This window comes from Anolis sagrei, chromosome 2, assembly GCF_037176765.1.
Source record: "Anolis sagrei isolate rAnoSag1 chromosome 2, rAnoSag1.mat, whole genome shotgun sequence".
Lineage (NCBI taxonomy): Eukaryota > Metazoa > Chordata > Lepidosauria > Squamata > Dactyloidae > Anolis > Anolis sagrei.
Genome location: NC_090022.1, coordinates 157,217,968 through 157,242,105, shown reverse-complemented (window position 1 = coordinate 157,242,105; position 24,138 = coordinate 157,217,968). Strand labels below are relative to the sequence as shown.

The following is a 24,138-nucleotide window of genomic DNA, read 5'->3' as shown; positions in this document are numbered from 1 at the left end:
TTGTTGGGAGAAATGTATCCAGTTGCCTGGTGATTATCTGGAAAAGTGAATAGTGGTAGTCAGAGGCGCCCCTAGGTAGTTTTCAACGGTAAGCAAACAGTATTTTGCCCCCCCCCCCCAACCAATCACTGATATATATTTTCTGTTCGTCGTGGGAGTTCTGTGTGCCATATTTGGTTCAATTCCATCATTGGTGGAGTTCAGAATTCTCTTTGATTGTAGGTGAATTATACATCCCAGTAACTACAATTCGCATATGTCAAGGTCTATTTTTCACCAAGAACACCCCTGGGCAAAATCAACTATACTGCAAACGCTTAATTTGCGTAATGGGTTGAGCCGCCCCTGGTGGTAGTTAAAGAGCACATTCTAAGGATTTGTATTGTCGAAGGCTTTCATGGCCAGAATCACTCAGTTCTTGTGGGTTTTTTCAGGCTATATGGCCATGTTCTAGAGGCATTTCTCCTGACGTTTCGCCTGCATCTTTGGCAAGCTTCCTCAGAGGGTGAGGTCTGCTGGAGCTGGGAAAAAAGGGGGTTTATATATATTCTAAGGATTATTTCTGCATTTGATTTATTAAAATATTCCCATCCAAAACCCAAGTAATGAAGGTGGAGGCATTAGTTTTCATTCAACCCTCGTATGTGTGATGAACTCATGTACTTGTTCCCTATGTTTTTATGCTACTTGACAATGCAGATGTTTAACTGCATGAATAAATCCAATAGCTACAAATAAATGTGATCAAATATTCATGTAACATGGGAAGAGAACACATTCCCCACAAGATTTTTTTCCCTAGGAGAATGGTTGGAATTGAGTCATTAACCCACACAGCCTAAAACATGGAGGGCAGGGGAGCATAAAATATAATATCCCTGCTAGCATAGATATTGGCTTTGAGAGTTAAATTCATGCACTTTGTATTAACATTATGATAGATGGTGCCCTTTCTCATGACAGGGAAAGGATAGATAATCAATGGTAAGGAAAGTGGAAGAATGTAATAGAGGTGCTTAAATGTCTACGGCTGAGCTGTCATACAGCTCTTCTGCATTTAAAGCTATATATTACGCTTAATTGGAGGAGATATGCAGAGCTCTCATTTAGTGAAAATTAGAGTAGTGATAGAAAGAAGAATAGATAAAACAGTAGCTTCTGTTCTGTCTATTCATTCCATCACTGTTCTGTCTCCTAGATGGGGAAGAATGTCAGACTTTTTTATTAGGCGGCTTCAAAGAATTGATGATTCTTATTTCAGAATTTGTTAATAAAATATACAGTTGTTTCTCTTCAATCCTGCTGTCACTAGGGATTGAAACACCAACAATCTATACTTTGTTTTTAACACAACCGTGAGGTCAGGAGTATTGTGCTCCAAAACTCTGCCTGTCTGAATTGGGAAGTCTCAGAGTACCTTGACGTGTTAGTTTTCTGTAACTTTTTCAGGCTTATGATCCCACCGGTTCTTTGTTGTAGATAGATGGTATTTGTGGCAGAAATTCCAATTTATTATTATTATTATTATTATTATTATTATTAACTAGCTGTCCCCTGCCACGCATTGCTGTGGCCCAGTCTGGTGATCTAGAAAATAAAGTAATGAGAAAGTGTTGGTTTCTAATATATGTAATTCCTTTATGCTTGTGAGTAAACAGTATTTCTTGTTGTTTCTTTGTCAGTGTTGATGTGGAGAGTGTCTGGTTTGCCTACTCTGGAATATGCAACATATCGTAGTCCTTCTTCAAGGGTCTCTTTCAAATCTATGATACTATATCTGTTTATGTGTGTGAGAATCATATCTCTCTATCTATATTTGTGACTGGATGGCTCTTTGTCAGGAGGGCTCTGATTACATTTTCTTGCCCTGGTGAAGAGAGTTGGACTGGATGGCCTTAAGTATTTTCTGTTGGTCATGGGGGTTCTGTGTGGGAAGTTTGCCCCATTTATGTCGTTTGTGGGTTTCAGAATGCTCTTAAATTGTAGTGAACTATAAATCCCAGTAACTACAAATCCCAAAGGTCAAGGTCTATTTCCTCCAAACTCCAACTGTGTTCATATTTAGGCATATGGAATTTTTGTGTCAAGTTTGGTCCAGATCCATCATTGTTTGAGTCCACAGTGCTCTCTGGATGTAGGTGAACTACAACTCCCAAACTCAAGGTCAATGCCCACCAAACCCTTCCAGTGTGTTCTGTTGGTCATGGAAGTCCTGTATGCCATGTTTGGTTCAATTCCATCATTGGTGGAGTTCAGAATGCTCTTTGAATGTAGGTGAACTATAAATCTCAGTAAGTACAAATCCCAAATGTCAAGGTCTATTTCCTCCAAACTCCATCTGTGTTCATATTTGGGCATATGGAATATTCGTGCCAAGTTTAGTCCAGATCCATCATTGTTTGAGTCCACAGTGCTCTCTGGATGTGGGTGAACTTTAATTCCCAAGCTCAAGGTCAATGTCCACCAAACCCTTCCAGTTTTTTCTGTTGGTCATGGGAGCCCTGTGTGCTAAGTTTGGCCCAATTCCATCGTTGGTGGAGTTCAGAATGCTCTTTGATTGTAGGTAAACTATAAATCCCAGCAACGACAATTCCCAAATGACAAAATCAATTTTTTTGAGTGGAGGACATAAATTGGACTGTTAGGTGTCTTGTGTCCAAATTTGGTGTCTATTCCCCCAGTGATTTTTGAGTTCTAATGGTAGCACGAACTAACATTACATTTTTATTTATATAGATTAGGAACCCACTCAGATATGGGAATTCATTGTCTTCATTTTTTGATAATTCAGTCTAGGAATAGTATGACCACACAGACTGGTGGTTCTTGAGATGAGTCTTTTTGAAATAACGGTGGATTTTTAACTCAAATCACTGCTACAGTACATAACTTCCTACTTAAATTCCAGATCAGCTGTGACTAATCCTTATAGTAGTGCCAGCTTAATATGAGGAAAACATTCATTTTTCATGAAGAGCAGAACAAACTTCTGTTCGTTTCATCTATTGCCAGTTTATTTTGAGAGAGAAATGGCTTAATCCTGGCTGGGTTTAATATACAACCTGCAAGGTTAATTGCTCCTACCATGCAAATGAGAAGGAATACCTTTCATTTGTACTCAGCACCCATCCTTCCTTTGTCCTCTCTCCCAGAGACTATCATTTGATTTTGTTAATTTTCAAGCTCAGCCGGTGGTGCTAACATTAAGGTAGCATTCAGGAACGTGTATGAAATATCAAAGGGGTCTGACAGACTCTTCCGAGATTATCTATCAAGGGGAAAGGGTCATTTGAGAGTAATAGCCAGCTCAAAGGTCTGCCTTATTTTCCTCACTCCTTTGAAAATGAAAATTATGTTGGAATAGCATAAGAAGTTGTCGGTTGTTTACAAATGAAAGAAGACATGTAATCATGTTTTGGAGTAACAACCACTCTGAGGTTTTATGTAGCAAAATTTTCTGTATCACAAGTTTTGTGCATTTTTAGAACAAAGCGATGCTAGACAAACGTGACTCAAGAGCCTTCAGATGAGACATATGCTATTTGACCTTCTCTGGATAGGCAAAGCTGTCTGTCTGCTCCCAAATACAGTTGGCTCTCTGAATTATGCATCAGGCTGCAATAGGGGAACAGCATTTCATAGTTGCTTTTGGAAGGGGATGATCAGAAAAAGAAACAGGAAGGAAAATGAGATATATTGCCAGGTTTATTCTTTCTTTCATTCATTCATTTTTCCTTGCACCCTCTTCTCTTCTTTTTAATGTGCTAACTGGGTTAAAAGCATCCCTTGAATTGTGTCATTTTTTTCCTGGGCCTGACTATTTAATCATCTAAGAGAATACTGGTCCAAGTTATGTGGTAAGATTTATTAGGTCCCTAACTGTCAGCAAAGTGCCTGCTTGAACTGAGCATTGGGAAATAGTCCAGTTTAGAACACTAATGGGCTTCAGTCTGCAGGAAAAATAGCATCGGTGATTGAAATGTCACTGCAGAGTTAGTCCTTTGGGCTGCATGTTAAATGATACTCAGATTCTTGTGAGATTGGTCTCCCCCTTAAGCTGCTAGCTGTGTTACCCAAATGCCAGCAATGGAGAAACACTTATTTATATTTCTTTGGAAGCAGCAGGGAAAATATTATGGCTTTTGCTCTTGTTTTCAGTGGAAATGATGTCGATGCGTGTGACATCATTTTATTGTCATTATTATTTTGTTTAGATTCATAGCGGAGGGAATTTGTCAGTGCAAATCAGAAATATCTATCAAATTTCCTAGTCCTGAGAAGGAAATTTCGCAAGATTATTGGAAACAGAATAAGGATGCAAATCTTTTGTGACACACAAATTACATATCAGCAAAAGCAATAATAATGTTTGCTCTAGTAAGCATTCATCCCCATTTTCGAAACAAAGTAGAATAGTATTAGAATTGAAATACAAATAGGAAAACTCTTTTAAAATACGTACGTGTAATAACAATAGACCTGTTTACATCAGATACTGTGTGAATTTTCATGAAGTTTGCTGTCCAATGACTAAAGAGTATGTAAGTGACAAGTGTTAGTCCCAGGCATGTAGCCGGGGGGGGGGGGGGGGCTTGAGGAGCTTCAGCCCCCGCCCCCCCCCCCCAAATTCTCAGGGTGGTCCACAAAAAGGCCTTACTGGTACATTGTTTAAACTGTTATGTTTATTCATATCATGATCTGATCACCATGCTCAATATATCCCATATGCATGGGTGTATTGGGATAATGATACAAAAGGTTTGCTAAGGTAGATCCTCAGCCCCCCCCCCCCTTTGAATCAAACTCAGCACCCCCCGAATCAAAATCCTGACTACGGGCCTGGTTAGTCCCCTGGTTCCTGTTGCTTTTTAGAAAAAACCAAGCCCCTATATCCCAGGATCTGATCCTATATTATGTATTGAACTGGATTATATGAGCCGCCACTGCCAGATAATCTGGGATAATCAGATAATCTGGTATCGGAACCTGGGATATAGGGCAGTGTAGAAGGGGCCCAAGACAAGTTCCACAGTGGAGAGTCATTGTTGACATTTTTGATTGATGGATTTAGTGGTTTATTTCAAAATATGCACCCAATTTTTAGCTCATTCTTTTACTTAACAAGATATAAGAAACCTGTAAGGTGAAAACCTTCCCCAAACAATATCAAAATAAACACAATCAATAGCAGAATCAAATGTTTATTTAAGGAGTAGTTGTGAAAGATGACCGAATCCCTTCTGCTTACATTTTGCCATCGACTGTGCCTTTCAAGAAACAGGAGAGGAGTAACAGCTAAATATAAAACAATGGCATGCTTACATGAACAAAGGCAATTGTTTAACCTTGATCTTAGCAGATGGAAAGGTTTTAGTATCCTAGAAGTGAGCTTTATTACAAAAGTCATACATTTTGTCACATGTCTCCTGAAGATTTTATACATTGCCCTCACCCATATTGTGCTTCAGTAGTTATATTTATATTTTTAATGTACCAAACATACCAAGTTTGTAAGAAAATGTGACTCTATATCCTGTGCTGGTCAATGACCGAAAGAAATGATTTGATTTGATATACATTGCCCTCAAGTTTCAACTACCTTCCATCTGCAGTTGAGTTTATTTTATGATAAAACCATAGAGACAAAAGTTGTTGTTGACAAAAACACTATTGCAGAGAAATTGGTACAAGTGTTCAGATAAGAAACAACTCCTCTCCTTTGTGGGAAATAGCAACCCCTCTCCTTAGAGAAGTGCATTTTCACATGATCCTATCCAACAAGGACTTTTTCACTTGCTCCCATGCAACAAGGACATCTTCACTCAATCCTAACTAACAAGCACAAACCATCATCAGTAATCCCTCGTGTCCAAGGATGATTGCCTTCCATGTTTAGGGTCTTGGGGGTGGATCTGTTGGTGACTGTAGATATCTTTTCTTGGTCCACATGTTCTTTCGCAATGAGGACTGATTTCCATATAGAAGGTGGTCCCGACAAAGGTTGGCTTGATGCACCTTTCTCTCAACACATTTCTTCCTTTTGCCCTCCATTCATCTCTTTTTGAATTCCACAGCACTACTGGTAACAGCTGACCTCCAGTTAGAATGTTCAAGGGTCAGGGCTTCCCAATTCTTGGTGTCTACGAAACAGTTTTTAAGGTTAGCTTTTGACCCATCTTTAAATCTCTTTCCATCAACATCCTGTTTTCCATTCTTGAGTTGAGTTTATAGTAACTACTTTGGGAGGCAGTGATCAGATATTTTGGAAAACATGGCCAGTCAACGTTGATGGCGAAGGATCATCACTTCAGTGATGGTGGTCTTTGCTTCTTCCAGAATGCTGACATTTGTCCACCTGTCTTTCCAAGAGATTTGCAGGATTTTTCAGAGGCAACACTGATGGAATCATTCCAAAAGTTGAGTGTGATGTCTGTAGCTAGTCCATGTTTTGCAGGCATATAACAAGATTGGGAGGACAATAGTTTTTGAAACAAGCATCATGGTATCCCTACAAATGTCCCAATCATCAACTACTCTCTGCTTCATTCAAAAAATGCTGCACTCACATGGCTCAGATGGTGTTGTATTTCAGTGTCAATGTTGACTTTTGTGGAGAGGTGGCTGACAAGGTAGCAGAGCATTTTCACTTGATCCTAGCCAACAAGGACAAAACAGAGATGGAAGGGCTTTCTTTAGACAATCCCAGATGATTCACCATAGAAACAAAATTAGGGATGTCCAGGACCAAGGACAAAAGCAAACAGTGTTACAAACATTTTAAATGTTCCTTGTAGAAAGCATTCTTTAAATCACAGTAAGCCACATTTTTTATTTAGGGCATGGAATGGGATGAACTCTATCAAAGTCAAGCTGCAGAAGCTCCTTGACATTGCTAAACTGAAGGATACATTGGCCTGCAGCATCTAGCAAGGATGTACAATGGCAAAAATGAACTCTGGCATCCAGTCTCAGGACATTGGCCCTTCAGAGCAATGATGAGCCTAAAAAGATTTTATGAACTCACAGAGTACTTAGATTTTGACAACACAAAAACAATGCAGTGATAGTTGCTTTTGAGGACATGCTTAGACTGGGAGTATATGGAAAGTATTCCAGGAAATATGGCATATACAGATTGTGATCCTATAATGCTAAGAAACATTTTCAGAAAGAAGGCATTTAGCTTAACATTCAGCCTGCTATACCATGGGAAGCCTAGCTTTCTTACAACATAACATAATTGGTTGAATTTTTATTTTTTATTTATTTCAAATATTTGTACCCCGCCCTTCTCTACCCCGAAGGGGGACTCAGGACGGCTTACAGCCAGCAAAAATTCAACCAAATTCAACAGATAAAATAACAGTTACATAATAAGTATACAATAAATTAGATTAAAAACCATTTAAAATAGTACAAATAGTCCCAAGTTCAACAATCAACAACTTAACCCAAAGCCAGTCCACATATTCCATAGTGGTTAGAGACATTTTAGAATCAGAAGAAGGTATTCTAACCAGAGATCTAACATGCCCTGGCATCATTTGACAGACTTCATTTCCAACTCATTCAGAATGAGAAGTAAGAGACACTACATGTATACCCAATCCTTGCCCTTCCTGGCTTATCAAAGAGGCCAGAGGAGGACTGGCTAATGCATAATGCAAGTGTATAATATCCCTCTCCAGCAAAGGTCAATACCAGTTTTCAATACCACATTTTGGAGCAAGCTTCTGGAGCATATTTCTGGATGAAACTAATCATCTACATTGCAATGGGCAATTGTGACAGGAAACCAAATTTCTCTCTGATATTTTCCCAAAGGGCTGTAGTATCACCAGATCATTCCACCATGACCATGAGTCCCACCTGGAAGTGACTAGATCATTTCAGGTTCACATATCTTGAGTTTGGAGAGGGTGGGATGGGACTGAGGAAATACAAAATCAGTAATCAAACTCTTCTGGAAGCATGTAGAAGTAGCAATTAACCTGTACATAGATAATTTTTATCTGAAAAAAAATCAAAACATGGAGTGTGTGGGGCTGAACTAGACATTAAAGAGGATAAGGAACAAAACCAGAGATCAGATGCCACAAATTCTCAGACACTTATTCAAAAGAAAGAACCAAGGCCACTGCAAAACAACCCTTCTCAATAGTGTGGTCCAAGTAACTTGTCAAAATTAAAAGAACCCAACGTGTTACCGTTTCATGACCTGGAAATTATCCCAGTGACATAAAGCAATAAGTCAAGTGAAATACCTCTGCATTTTGAAGTCAAATTCTCTTAAATAAATGGTTGCAGCACAGTTATTTATTTATTTATTTATTTCAGGTATTTGTACCCCACTCTTCTCAACCCCCCCCCCCAGGGGGGGGGGGGTACTCAAGGTGGCTACTTAAGTTAACTCATCAGATGTCTTTTCTAATAGCTGGTTTAAAAGTAGCTACTTTGTAACTCCAATGTAGGCTTGCATCTCCTGAGCGTAACTAGAAAATAGGATTTCACAGCTGTGAAAAAACATTTCAGTATGATAGGCAGTGCATGAAATGCCATATGAAACAAATGGCAAACAAAATGAAACATTGACAGTTGATTTTAACCTTTATTGAGAGCTCCTTCTTGGTATTTGCATGTAGTGGATTGTTAGCATGTTCGCAGAGATTTGTTTAAAACAGTATGACTGACCCATTTCCTCTCCTCTCCCCCAACATAAACCCAAAATTGATCTAGTGTTCATAACTGTTGTTTTTTCGTCTGTTGAAAGCACATTTCAATCCATGCATATGGACTTGGGAGCAAGTGACAAATCTTCTTTTTCCTGAAATTTTTATCTGGTTTAATTATTTCAAAAGCGTATCATGCAAAACTGCTTTGTAAAGCCACGGGATTATTTTTTAAACAACCTGTGCTTTCAGAAATAATTAATAATTTCTCCTTTGCCGAGATTGTGGACCTCATGATTAGGTACTTAATTAGCTACCCATGGTGAAATTTATAGTTGTTTTTCAGTGGTTAATTATACAGAGTGACACTCTTAGATATGCACAATTAAAGGAGATGACACGTTATTCATTAGACAAGGTTGGAGAACTAACCCTAAACTAGAATCTTCTGGACACATAAAAGCATAACTTTGCCTGGATGTGTTAAACAGAATTGCTCTGTTTCTGTTCATTGGCTAATGCTGTTGTTCATATAGAACAGATATTGGCAAACCCAGGCCTGGGGGCTGGATACGGCCCCTTGGGTATTTTCTCAGGCCCTCCTCTCTCTCACCATTTTATTATTTCTTTCCTCTTTCCTTCCTTCCCTCCCTCCCTTCCCTACCTACCTCGCTCTTTCTCCCTCCCTCCCTCCCTCCCTCCCTCCCTCCCTCCCTCCTTCCTTCCTTCTCTCTTTCCTCTCCCCTTTCCACTTTCTCTTTCTCCCTTCCTTTCTTCCTTCCTTTTTGTTTTTCCTTCCTTCTCTCTTTCCTCCCTAGCTACATTTTCTTCCACCCATCCTTCCTTCCATCCTTCTCTTCCTCCCTCCCTTCCTTTGTTCCTTCTCTTTTTCCCATTGAGGGGGGTGGGGTGGGAACTGACTTTCTGCTGCTCTAGAGACCAGGACACAAGGAAGCAATGGTTTCAAATGGCATGTAAAGATATTTGACTGAAAAGAAAAGGAAGAACTTTCTGATAGTAAGAGCTGTTGGAGAGTGGCATAGACTGTCTCAGAGTGTGATGGTGTCTCCTTCTCTGGAGACTTTTCCAAGGCTATCTATTGAGAGTGCTTTGATTGTGCCTTCTTGCATGGCAGGGGGTTGGACTGAATGGCCTTTGAGAGTCTCTTCCAGCTCTAGGATTCTAGGATTATATATCAGGAGTAGGCAATACGGGATCTAGTGGATACACTTTTTCTCACCCATCCACCATCTCATCCTGATGAAGGCTAACCCTTTTGGGATCCAAATGTTTCCTATCGTTCCTTCAGGAGGGGGGAGGAAAGAACAGGGAGGGGACTTGGGGAGAACCCCCTCCCTCCTGACCCGCCCACCCCATTCTGACCCACCATGGGGTCCCCAAGTTAGAAAGTTTCCCCATGCCTGGTATAGAAACTAAAATATATGATAATATACTTGCCCAAGTCCTTTAAAATTCCTTTCAGTTCCAAACACAATGGTTACAGCCTCACCACATATGGGAGGAGTGAATCAACCATGTCTTTCATAGTATTTTCTCTATCTCAATTTATATCCTGTGTTTCTTCCAGAATCCTACAATAAAATACAAATCAAATTGATATATTGTTTTAAACATAACATAAAAGCAAACCAGTTCCAGCATCCAAGAGAAGCCGACAAGAAGTCATCTCTCTCCTCCCTTCTAGATATGCCTCTGATGGTAGTGACACCTAAAGTCGCCTTCAGGCTGATATGAGCAGGGTGGAAATAATGCAAATAAATAAATAAAGCAGGTCTAAACAAGATCCTGAAACTGGGACAAAATTGTATGAACGTGTGCAATCTCTCAAACATCTGGGTCCCAGTTCATAGGTTTTATGAGTAATTTCTTGGCTCAATACAAGGAAAAATTACATATTTGTTGTCTGTGCTATGTAGATTTTGGAAATATTGGCAGCAAGAACAAGCTGTTTCCCTTTTTGTGTGTAGTGTGGGGTCAAAATACAGTTTTATCACAAGGCTCTTCCAGTTTTCCACTAATTTGTCCTTGTCAAGTAGTGAGCACTACTAAGAGAAATTTTCTCATTGTGTTGAGATGTTATTTCACTCTTATCCCTTAACAGATATTAGCCTTGGATTTGTGCACACTCCCTTCACTGAGAGAGAAAATTGACGTAAATTTGATCTGGAAGTGTGAGGGGAAATATACCATTCAAATAATAGTATGGTGTTTTATTTGCTTAGTCACTGCATTAAGAGGATCTGGAAAATGGAAAGACAGCTTGTAGGTTGAGGTTTGATCATGAACAATCTCGGAATATATTTTAGAGCAGTCTTGGAAACTGGAAGAGTAGCCTCCAAACAGATGCCGCATGTAGCAAATATTAGCTTGTTTACTAATTTAGGAAGAAGATTCTGTCTTAACCAAAATTCCTGTGTTGATGTGAAGACAGAGGGGGGAATCAACAAGGAAATTTTCAGGAGTTTGCCTGTTTACCTGGCAAGAAGACACAGAGAACAGGACTAACCAGTATGCGTTGTTGTAGGTTTTTTCAGGCTATATGGCCATGTTCTAGAGGCATTCTCTCTTGACGTTTTGCCTGCATCTATGGCAAGCATCCTTAGAGGTGAGGTGAGGTATACTAACCAGTATATTTCAGCATTTTGTGTCCTTCTGTCCATGTGTCTTGGTTAGTGACATGAGATTCCCATTTTTATGCTGAAACTGACTAACATAACTTTCACTCCCAAAATGTTTTCCAGATGGAAAATGTCTCCTTGAGTAATTTTGTCATTGCTTCAAAACATTTAACTAGTGTACTACAGTTCCCTTGTACAGCAAAAGTTGAGGAGAAGAGGCCTAAAATAATCCTGTTTTCTCCTGCCAGTTTGCCTCTTACTCAGAATCACGGGTGCCATTGCATCTCATTTCATTTGTTTCTGCTGCTGTGAGCAAAAACTGTCACAGACACTCACCTCAGCTAGAAACTCAGGATTGATTTGATTAGTCCTGTCCTCTGTATTGTGGAAATGCACTTTGAGCATTTTGACTAACCTGCTGAACAATAAAATCACCATGACATTCCCTGTGCGGTTTCCATGTTATATCAAGGAGATTAAGCTGTGGAAGTTGCCTCAAGGATGCAGGGACATCCTGGACAAAGGTTGAGGGAGCCAGATGTACTGGGCATGAACCCATCATTGAGCAAGAGTCAGAGGTTCACAGTATCCTTGAGCATGTGCTTTCTCAGTCTGGATCCAGAGCCCAGAAACTGCAATCCCCAAACCTTCTTCCATTAAGGAACCAATGAAGACTTCCTTGCAGGTAAATGAAGTGTTCTGGGCATAAATTCATTAGCTTTTTGGCCCACATTACTTTGCAGTCTATAGCAAGGGCTTACAGTCCAAGTGATATATAATGTGTAAGAACTCAGCTAAGACTGAACTTTAGTTGATTTGATTCCCAGACATTTATCCATGATCTTACCATTACTTGCCCATATTTTCAGGGATTCTGATCCTTAATATTCTTTCTTGCCTATTTTCTCTTTCTGCTCAAGATTTGTTTTTGAGTTTGCACTTTACTGTTCCCCTGGTAAGTCCTGCTTTACCAGGAAATCTTAGTACCACTTTGGAAACATAGAAATTATCAGAATTGGTTGAAATAAGAGGTCCATCCCTGTGTAAAAAAACATAGAAAGAGCCATACAAGTGGTTGTGGTAATGCAGAGTCCTTCAGTAAATTTGGCTGTGAGTTCAGGTTTTTTTTTTCATATCAGGGGCGACTTGAGAAACTGCAAATCGCTTCTGGTGTGAGAAAATTGGCTGTCTGCAAGGACATTTGCCAGGGGATGCCCAGATGTTTTGATGTTTTACCATCCTTGTGGGAGGCTTCTTTCATGTCCCCCACATAGGGAGCTGGAGCTGACAGAGGGAGCTCAACCCGCTCTCCCCTGATTCAAACCACTGATCGGTCTGTCGGTCTTCAGTCCTCCCAGCACTGGGTTTAACCCATTGCTCCATTGGGGGCTCCTAGTTCAAAATATAAAAGTCGAATTAAGAAAGGTCATCCCTCTTTGTGCAACTGCTTCTGAAGGATCTAGTAAACATGTTAGTCTTATATCATTTCAGACCTGGTGTCAGTCATTCTGCATCAGAAGCATAACAATACTTAAATATTTCTAAGCAAGAGAAGTAGTTGATAGCTGTCACAGGTAGAACCATATTTCTTTGATTCTGCTTTACTTGTGTACCACAAATAGTATGTATGTGTGTGTGTATATATATACACTAGCCATCCTCTGCCACATGTTGCTGTGGCCCAGTCTGTGTATATGTGTTTGTGTGTGTATATGTGTATTTTGCAAATGCGTTGTAATGTAATTTTTGTTTATAGGCTTTTTAAGTCTCTTCTGCTTTGTTTTTCAGTGTTTTTATGAGTGCTGGTGACTCATTGGCCTGATAGGTGTATTGTGTCCAAATTTGGTGTCAATTCGTCCAGTGGTTTGTGAGTTATGCTAATCCCACAAACGAACATTACATTTATATATATATACTAGCCATCCCCTGCCAGGCATTGCTGTGGCCCACATGGGGATTCTGTGTGGAAGGTTTGGCCCAATTCTATCATTGGTGGAGTTCAGAATGTTCTGTGATTGTAGGTGAACTACAAATCCCAGCAACTACAACTCCCAAATGTCAAGATTCTATTTCCCCCAAACTCCACCAGTGTTCACATTTGGGCATATTGAGTATTTATGTAGAGTTTGGTCCAGATCCATCATTATTTGAGACCAGTGATCTCTGGATGTAGGTGAACTACAACTCCAAAACCAAATGACACTGCCCACCAAACCCTTCCAGTATTTTCTGTTGGTCATGGGAGAACTGTGTGCCAAGTTTGGTTCAATTCCATCGTTGGTGGGGTTCAGAATGCTCTTTGATTTTAGGTGAACTATAAATCCCAGTAACCACAACTCCCAAATGACAAACTCAATTTTTTTAAGTGAAGGACATACATTGAGTTGTTAGGTGTCTTGTGTCCAAATTTGGTGTCAATTCGTCCAGTGGTTTTTGAGCTCTGTTAACACCACAAACAAACATTACATTGTTATTTATATAGATACATGTGTGTGTATATATATATGTATATATGCATGTGTGTGTGTCTCCCCCACAAATCTAAGATGCATTCCTTTTTTTGAAATGTTTTTATGGGCAAAATGTGTCTTTGAATTAAAGAAACACAGTATTAAAATTGAATATTTGAAAAGGAGACACTAGGCATAATTATTTTCAACAGAAATTACCAGCTCTTCTATTATAAATGATCATTATTCCAGTTAGACCTGTGAAAGACTGAATGCCTGAAAGCTCTTCAGTGGAGAGGAAGTGGAAAGTTCAGATGGCTAGGACTAAGTTTAGCACCGGGGACAGTTCCCAGTGCATGTTTTTAAAAAGAACGAATAGAGATATGAGCTCAGTGTAACACCTAGGCCTGAATCTAATTCCAAGTAGACACACTGAATCCGTTGCTAAATTGTAAGTCAGCACTCATTGTGATCCCACTGATTCCCTAAGTTTACACTAATTAGAACCAGCAGTTGGATTTAGTCACCAACGTCTCCTAACTACTAAATCCTCACTTGATAACATTGAAGAGCCCTAGTTACTGTGCTACATTCTGTGTTTCTGCTGTCAATTTCCAGTGTCTTTGTGTGGGTGGAGAAGTGACATAATTGTAAATTGTGATGCAGTGCTTGAGAAACGGAAATCCATGTCTCTGGGACAGACTTAAGATGTCAAATCTCCTTCTACAAACCGTTTTTTCATGGACAGAAACGAGAAGTAACTTTGGACTTGTCAAATCCATAGGGCGTTGTCACATTTCTGGAGTCTTATTCTGCCTTGAAAGTGTGCTCCAAGTTGAAGGGCATCTGGGACATGGTTTAGCAATGCTAGGATATATTTAACATTATTTCACAAAGATGTGTTCTTACACTATTGTAATGAGAAAGAGCTTACTGGATTGACTGGATAGGTCATATCCTTTCAAGCACCAAAAAAACTTATCATGGGTTAGGGTTTCAATAAATGATGGCTGATTTAATAGTGTCCTAAGAAAATGTATTGGTAGTTTAACTAATGTTTTAAACTTGATGTCATTTCAAATTATAAGTAGAAGAAATGTAATTATTGTCATTTTCCTTATCATCCTCCTCCTCCTTATTTATAGTCCACCTTTTCCCAAAAATTGAAATTCAAGATGGCCTGCAAATTTAAACACATAAATGAAGGTTTTATTTATTTATCATCTCAGAAACGAATTGAGAATGCAGTTGTAATGTATAAAAAAAACACAAACAAAGTTTAAAACTTGGCATTATACTAAATTTCCTTTGACCAGAAGCTGGCCGCTAGGGGTGCTTCTAATGCTGCTGTAAGGAGGTCCTCCACTGTGCATTTGGCAGGGCTCAGACCGCATTATAGTAAGCGGTATGTGGTTTGTTCTTCTCCACACTCACATGTTGTGGACTCCATTTTGTAGCCCCATTTCTTAAGATTGACTCTGCATCTCATGGTGCCAATTCAGCACCTTCTAAGTCGCCCAGCCTTCTGTATGCTCAGGAGGGAGGTTCTCATCAGGTATCGGCTACTGATTCCGGGTTCAAGCCTGCCAGTGTTGGATTCTTGCTTGCTGAGGTGTTCCTGCAAATAGCTTTGTAGATCTTATTTATCTTGATTTAAGTCATTGGCCTGCTGACTGATATCCAAACAGAGGATGGGCTGGATGTATCACTGCCTTGGTCCTTTCATTACAGGCTGCTACTTCCTAACATAATTAGTTTAAGTAATGTTATAATTAAGGTTAAAACATACACAATCTCAACAGCACAATGGAAATAAACTGTCAATAACATCAAAAGCATATTGTCTGTGAATCTGTTGGTACGTTATGAATGCGTAAATTCCCTATGGAAGCAGTTAAGACAGCACAGGGGAATTTACACAGTGCAGAACATCCACATCAGTTCAAAGATGCAGAGGCAGAGCTGTGTATGGTCCCATCATTTTGGCAAGTATGTCACAAATATACCATAATATAGTGCCTGCTACAATGTGCCTTGCAAAGGTTTGTAATCTCTACTTTTTTGCACAGGGAGCAGACAAAATGGCAATGCAAGCATGGCAAACAAGAACACAGACCTGACTGTGTAGCATGCATAGATCTGACAAAATGTATCACAAGATCCAACTTCATCTGACAAAATGTATCACAAAATCTAACTGTCACTGCCGTTATTGACCATGAAACCAAAAAAACAATATGGTAACTGCAGACATATGCGGCAACATACACACTTTAGCTACTTAAACTTCCAGTTTTGCTGTTTTCGCATCTTATTCTGCAAAATTCATATGTCTCAACTGGAGCATTAATTTGTTCTTTCACAACCTATCACACTTGATGTATTCATACCTTGTACCTTCCCTTGACAATAGTGGTGTGTATAAATGTGTTATAGCCAATTTCTAGCCATATCACTCTTTCCTATTCAGTCTTGCTATTAACAATGGTAGGATAAATCTTGTTAAAGTTCAACATATATACATCCCAGTGGATTCGTTGGGGAAGTTAAGCTGGCTTCAATCTCTCACAATGAAATCAATGTGATGAAAAATAATAATACTAACCTGACTTGAGTTGTGCCTGCAGATTTTCATTTTGCTCTGGGTGTCTCCTGCTAATTCACTGTATGTATTAATAGGATGATGGGATAGGATGGGATTATATGGGAAGGAGAGTATCATTGAATAGCTTTAAATATATAGTAATTTCCTTTCCTTGGGAGTTATTATTGGTAGTGTGTATTCACAAGTAGATTTCCATCTAATATCAGGAAGAAAAGTCATTATGGGCCCTTTAGAACATCATGGCACCTCCTGCAATTTTCTATGTTATCATGTTCCCCAGAATAAGGGCAGGATTTCTGTGCATAAGATTTGAAAGCTACTGACCAAAGTACAGCTAAGAATACTACTACCTGTTGACAGATTTTCAAAGATTACAGCAAGTGGTTCTGTAAAAAAATCAAGCACCATGGTCTTGCCAGCAGCCTTACAACTACAGCCTAAATTATCTAGGATAAATAAATATTTTCTGTGATTTTAATGCTCTTCCATCTGTGAGTTTTTAAAGGGTCCTGTGGACTTTACAGCACATTGGAAGTATATTATTTCATATTATATATGGCTTTTATCATATCGCAGTTATCTGATCCTGGCACAGAATGAATTTGTAGCAGAAACTCATTATCAGGTATAATGGGATATAAATAAAGGTTTGGTTTTTGTTTTTGTTTTCATTTTCCCAGTTAATATGTGGGATGTGGATAGTTAAAGTGCCATGAAGGCAAAATTAGATACTGCTGTAAACTAGCTTATTGGATACTCAGGTACTTATCCTCAACCTCAATCCTCAATCCTCAACTTATGCCCCCGGTGGCACAGTGGGTTAAGCCCCTGTGCCGGCAGGACTGAAGACCGACAGGTCGCAGGTTCGAATCTGGGGAGAGGCGGATGAGCTCCCTCTATAAGCTCCAGCTCCTCATGCGGGGACATGAGAGACGCCTCCCACAAGGATGATAAAAACATCAAATCATCCAGGCGTCCCCTGGGCAACGTCCTTGCAGACGGCCAATTCTCTCACACCAGGAGTCACTCCTGACACGACCAAAAAATCCTCAACTGGGAACTAACAGGAAAAAGAACACATTACTGAGGTCATTAATCCTCTTTTAGGGCCCTTCCAGACAGGCCCTATACCCCAAGTTTTGATCCCAGGTTTTCTGCTTTAAACTGGATTATATGAGTCCCCAATGCCAAATAATCTGGCATAAACAGAAAAGCTGAGATCAGATCCTGGGATATAGGATCTGTCTGAAAGTGCCCTTAGTGTTCCTAAGAACCCTAGGTATGTCAATCTGATAGCACTTTAATCTTGATAATAAACAAGTTTAAAATCAGATTTATGATAAGGAAGAAAGACTAACAGTGTTGGTTATAATAAGTTGAGAAGGAAATAGAGAAGAGGAATAGAAGGCGATATAATGGTTTTAGGTTTCATCTGGCATGTACCTTTTTATTGGAATGTTCGAAATTAGTAATAAAATTATTTTTCAACAAAACAGTTATAACATTTCAGTAGAAATTTCTGAAGATAATATTTCTTTTCCAGCTTGGCCTTTTATTATACAGTATGCATGAGACCCATGCACTTCTAACAGCAGATATCTTGGGGGAGAGACTCAGGCCTTTTCTACACTGCCACATAAAATCCAGATCATCTGATTTGAACTGGATTATATGGCAGTGTAAACTCATATAATCCAATTCAAAGCAGATAATGTGGATTATCTACTTTGATAATCTGCCAGCATAGAAGGGGCCTCAGAAGTAGTTACTTTTTAAATGTGTGACTGTTACAAGTCTGCAGTACAAAATGCTCATTCCACTTGTCTACCTCTATTATTTCAACACTGATGATGATAACAATAACAACAACAACAATAAAATAACGATCTATCAACTGCAAAAGGCCACCTTACTTGGATCTGCACACATCATTCGAAAATACATCAGACAGTTCTAAACGCTTGGGAAGTGTTCAACTTGTGATTTTGTGATATGAAATCCAGCATATATATCTCATTTGCTGTGTCATACTGCGTTTTTGTGTCAGAATAATAATAATAATAATAATAACAATAAACAATTTATTGTTATACTGCCCTATCTCCCCGAAGGGACTCAGGGCAGTTTCCAACATGTAAGGCAAACATTCAATTGCTGGAAGAAAAAAACCATACAGGCAATTACATCAAAATAAACATATTATAAACAATGATACAACAGCATAATGAAGATTTCTTCTCCGCCATTTAACAGAGGCACGCCCCTGTAACTAAGAATTATAATTCTCCACAGAACAGTAAAATTATTGCTTGTGAATGATTTTATTTTAATTTTATATTGTTGGCTGTATTTTTATGTTTTATATAATTCATCATGCTATTGTTTATGTTTTTGATTTCATTTATTGTATTGTGTTGTAGGGCTTGGCTTCATGTAAGCCGCCCCGAGTCCCCATTGGGGAGATGGTGGCAGGGTATAAATAAAGTTTATTATTACTATTATATTATTATTAAATTCCTGTCATAATATAACTCAGCTACGTTTTTCATAATTAAAAAATAAATAAATTGGGAATTACTGGTTATTTGTAACTGGTTATTTCCAGGCTTTAAGATCATAGTTCATTGTTCATAAAGAGCGCTTGAGTTTTTCTGTGGCTTTGTGTCTGCCATTAATTCTCATTTGTGTTGACAAATTAGGTGTCTTTCTTTATGAATGGACCCTTTGATTTGTTGATTGCTTTTAATAACATACTAATGAACCCTGACCAACTGTCACCTCCTGTGATAATTAAGATGGTTGCTCTTGGGAAGTATGTTTTGTAATAAAATCATTCCTAAGATGTAGTCTCTAGCCAGAAGTCTTTAAAATATTGCGCAAACTATGAATAGAGCGGTTTTGGTTTGATTTTTTAGTCTTTTGATATTGAGCAAAAGAGAAGATAACAAACAAAGCTTGGTTAGTTGAAAGTCTGAGCGTGCAGTTATTTATTAGGGAAAATGTGTTCTTTATACTTGCCATCTGCTTTTGTTTTTTGTCTTCTCTTGGAAAAGGATCCTAAACCCATTAATCTTTTGCCTAAGCTGCTCTCTCTGAACTGCCATTGATAGCCATTCATTCTTTCTGGCCTTACTTTCTCTCTATAGAGCTAGTTATCCCAAAGCAGTTAGTAATCAATAAGTATATAATAGAGCACATACAGTGAAGCTAATGATGTGCATTGTTAAATCAATTATCACATCAGATTAGAAAGCAACACCATCATGATCCCAGACCTCTCTTGAGTTAGTAAATAGCTTAAAGTTGTCTTTGATAGGAAGTTGCTCCATTTCAATTAGCACATGGAATCCTTTAACCTAATTAGATCCACAATGCTTAGAATCAGAGTGGGCAAAGTGCAACCCTCTTGGTGTTGTTGAACTAAAACGGAGACCTTACTTCAGGACTTAGGAAGCCTCACCATTGCCTTCTGCTGACTAGGACAAATGGAAAGTTGCAGTTCCACATCTTGAGGGCTGGATTTTGCCCAACTATGGTTTGCAGATACTGTATTGCATTTACGTGCAGTAGAAGGAATATATATATAAATGGATTGTAGGGCTTCTGGTGATTATAACAGCTTTTTCGTAGTACCAACATCTGGAAATGTTGAAAACTACTTGTCAAATGTTGAAAACTCCTTGTCTCTCTTGTTTTGCTGCTCTGAGGCTGCATTCTAGGAATGATTGGCCTTCACATACATTTCAACAACACATATTTTGTTTAGTACTGGGAAGATTCAGTTCCTCCTACAATATAAATAAGCAAGAATATTTCAATGTATTGTCGAAGGCTTTCATGGCCGGAATCACTGGGTTGTTGTAGGTTTTTTGGCCATGTTCCAGAAGCATTCTCTCCTGATGTTTCACCTGCATCTATGGCAGGCATCTTCAGAGGTTGTGAGGTCAAAACTCAAACACAGGGGAACTCCAGACAAGAAATAATCAGGAACACGTAATCACCTCTCAACAAAGGATTTTCCCTGGCAGTAACAAGCCACACCTAAAAACTGTCAGGCCAACAAATGCTAATCAAGGAGGCCAATTGAAACATTCACACTTGCCCGCAACAGACAAGAGTTCTTTCTCCCACCCCGGACTTTCCACAGATATATATGGCTTATGTATTGTTAATTATGCTTTTATGTCTAATTGTGATTTTAATTTTGTAATTTGTTATGTAATGGCTTCGGGGGGGGGCATTGTAAGCCATCCTGAGGCCCCCCTCGGGGGTTGAGAAGGACGGGATAGAAATGCGAGAAATAATATATAAACCCAATTATCCTAGTTTCCAACAGACCTCACAATCTCTGAGGCTGCCTGCCATAGAAGCAGGCAAAACATCAGGAGAGAATGCTTCTAGAATATGGCCATACAGTCCAAAAAGACCTACAACAACCCAAGAATATTTCACACCAAAATGGCTAAGGAAAATTATTTATTGGTTGCTGACTTGTTTGAAAGCAGTAACATGCTACCTTTCTCTCTCAACCATATATCATGTATACTTAGGGCAGGTTCATCGAGTCCTTCTTGGAAAATTACCTTGTTTGTAGTTATCACAAGTCATTTTTCTTTTTTTTTTAGAAGAAAAAGGGAGGAAAGGGAGGAAGAATCAGGAGAAACAGAACAATACAGTAGAGTGGTTTGCAATGTTGTTGAGAGATAGGGAAGGGAAGGAAACTGCTATCTCTTTCTTTGGCAAATCTCTACAGAGCTTTTCCAAACAATTGCACTTGTCGAGCTCTGTAAAACTAACACTTTCTGTCTGTAACAGGGATCCCAGTGGACAGAAACTGCTAAGGTCTGAGTTGTGTTATATAAAGAGCCTCTCATTTTCTGTTATTAAGTGTGGAATTGGGTACTCTATGTGGAATGCTGAGAATGTCAGCTTTCAGAAGCAAAAACAAGATTGTAGAGTTTTCCGATTTTGAGCTGGCAGTGTCTTCCAAAAGACTTCTGTGTTTACAGTTTCTGTACCCTTCACTGCTAAATGGCTTACTATGCCCCCAACATGTAAATGAATTACTAGGCCATTTATGTGGATCCTGTCACTAATTCTGGATTCTACAAAAGAGATAAACAATCCAGTTGAAGCAAAATAAACACATTTGTATATGTGTTATTGATTGGCTTAACTTGTGGCAGAAAATATCTTAACATCTGCTCTGTTGAATCTGCCACATCAGTAAACACTGTTGGAATATTATGGTACAGTTGATTGTGTTACAGTTATTGTCCTAGTGCAGAAAAAATTTTAAAAAGATACTAGTGTGGCCAAATCCATGTCTAACTCACACTTTTGACAGCACACGTTGAAACATCATATAATATTTGAACAATCATATAATATTTGAACTGTATACATTTGAATAATCATATAATATTTGAACTGTATACATTTATATATTTACCGAGTAGAAAAAATGAGCCTTCAAAGCAGTCCAAATTAATGAAATAAACTACACTAATTTTAATAAACGATGTCAACTGTTTATTGAACTATTTAAGCTCTGACTGATACCTACTTGGAAAATAGTAATGACCTTGTCTCCGGGTTTTCAAACCATTGCACCTGACAACTAGTAAAAATATAATCACTGACTGACAAGATTAGCTGGTAAATACAGAACCCAGAATATTCTGTGCTATAGCTAGAGTCTTGATGAAATAGTGACATCCAGCAGAAGCAAGAGGGGACAATTCCTTCTTACCCGTGAAAATATCTCCAAATGTTTAGAACACTTCCAGTTAAAGCTAAGATCTGGTTTTGTGTCATAAGTGTCACATTGAATAGTAACAATTCGTGTTGTAATAAATTTGGAAATGCATGTGAAAATTCTGCATTTACAAATGCAGACTTTTCTCAGAATCCAATTGAAGATATTGTTGAGGAACCAATTCCAAAGTCAAGTTATGGGCTTTGCTTCCATCAGGGGTCACCTCATTATTCAGACCATTAAATGCTATCAAAGTCTAGCCTAACCTGTGGTCCGTGGACCATCAGTGGTCGACAAGAACTAAAATACGGTCTGCAGCCTCATCATTGCAACAAAAGCCTTGCAAAACCCTCTTATAATGCTGAGACTTATTATATATGGTTTTCTGTGGATGAGCAGATGATAACTACTGGATTTTTTTTTTGTCGTGTCAGGAGCAAGTCGCTTCTGGTGTGAGAGAATTGGCCGTCTGCAAGGACGTTGCCCAGGGGACGCCTGGATGATTTGATGTTTTTATCATCCTTGTGGGAGGCTTCTATCATGTCCCCACATGAAGAGCTGTAACTGATAGAGGGAGCTCATTCGCCTCTCCCCGGATTCAAACCTGCAACCTGTCGGTCTTCAGTCCTGACGGCACAGGGTTTTAACCCACTGCGCCACTGGGGGCTCCTCCTGCTACTGGATGGCATATGTTCTGTATCAGAAACTAGAGCTGATGTGATATGTCCAATGCAATTTTCTGAATCTGCACCCCAAATAACGAAAGCAAATCTAAAGTTGACCAAAAACCAATTCGTAACCCTTTTGGTACTAATGTTGGAGAGTGGTCCCTGGTCAAAAAAAAGGTTAGGAACAACTGGTCTAGAGTTTGGATTTTAGAATTATTTTGTAATGTATTCTGTTGTGTCAGAGATAGAAGGAGAGATAGGAGGTGGCCTACAAAGACATCTTCCCTTTTATACAATAAGAAGAATGAAATAACCGCATGCATTGTCAAGAAATCATAATTGATGTCTAGCCTAACTTTTTGAGCATTTTCAATTTCCTATTATTATTATTATTATTATTATTATTATGTTCCATTTTCTTCAATTTCTTTTCCCCTACACCCATAGTTTAAACCTGATTGTTTGAGTGAGTTTTCACTAACATTTGTAATGGGAGACAACAATTAGCAGTTGAAAAGGTAAAATGGGCATCTAAAATATAGTTGTCTTCTTCTATATCATAGCATTTTTTAAAAAAGAAAAGGTTTACATCTCAGTGTCAGTGAAGAAAATATTTCATTAATATTTATGGAATGCCTGAAGGGCTTTGTGAGTCCAAAAAACAAGCAAACAAACAAAACCCTTAGTCATGAATGAAATAATCTTGTAACACACCATTAGCAGTGCAATGATCCTTTCACTTGTACATTTCCACTCTTTCCATTTATGCTGTGTTGATTTTCTTTCTACTGAAAATTGATATACTGCCGAGATATCTATTGCTTGAGGCTTTGAGTCTCTTTCTGACAGTTGTCATGGGGAGGAAGCAGCTGGCACTTCCCAGGTGTATACCATTTTCCTTTTATACCAATCAGAGTGGTAAAAGGATTTGCTTTGTTTTTTTATCTTATATCAGAGATATATCAAATTGAAAAACTTGAGCACAATAAAACATAAAGATATGAATGAATTAGACATTGATCCAGAGTTAGAGGAATACCTATTTCAGCTGATAAAAATAAGAAGACATACTAGGAGCAGTCAACACTATGGCCCCATCTACACTGCCAAATAATCCAGTTTGAACTGGATTATTATGGTCAGTGTAGACCAGTGGTTCCCAACCTTTGGTCCTCCAGGTGTTCTGGACTTCAACTCCCAGAAATCCCAGCCATCTTACCAACTATTAAGAGTTCTGGGAGCTAAAGAAGAACCAAAGGTTAGGAACCACTGGTGTAGACTCATATAACGTGGATTGAAGCACATTGCACTGGTTTGTATGAGTCTACACTGCCATATAATCAAGTGTA

At 38.8% G+C, this 24,138-nt stretch overlaps 1 protein-coding gene across 9 annotated transcripts in view; it reads left to right on the top strand.

Annotated features, from left to right (window-relative positions):
• NRG1 (neuregulin 1) overlaps positions 1–24,138 on the top strand; it is a 668,239-nt gene that overhangs the window by 543,877 nt on the left and 100,224 nt on the right. The window lies entirely within an intron of this gene.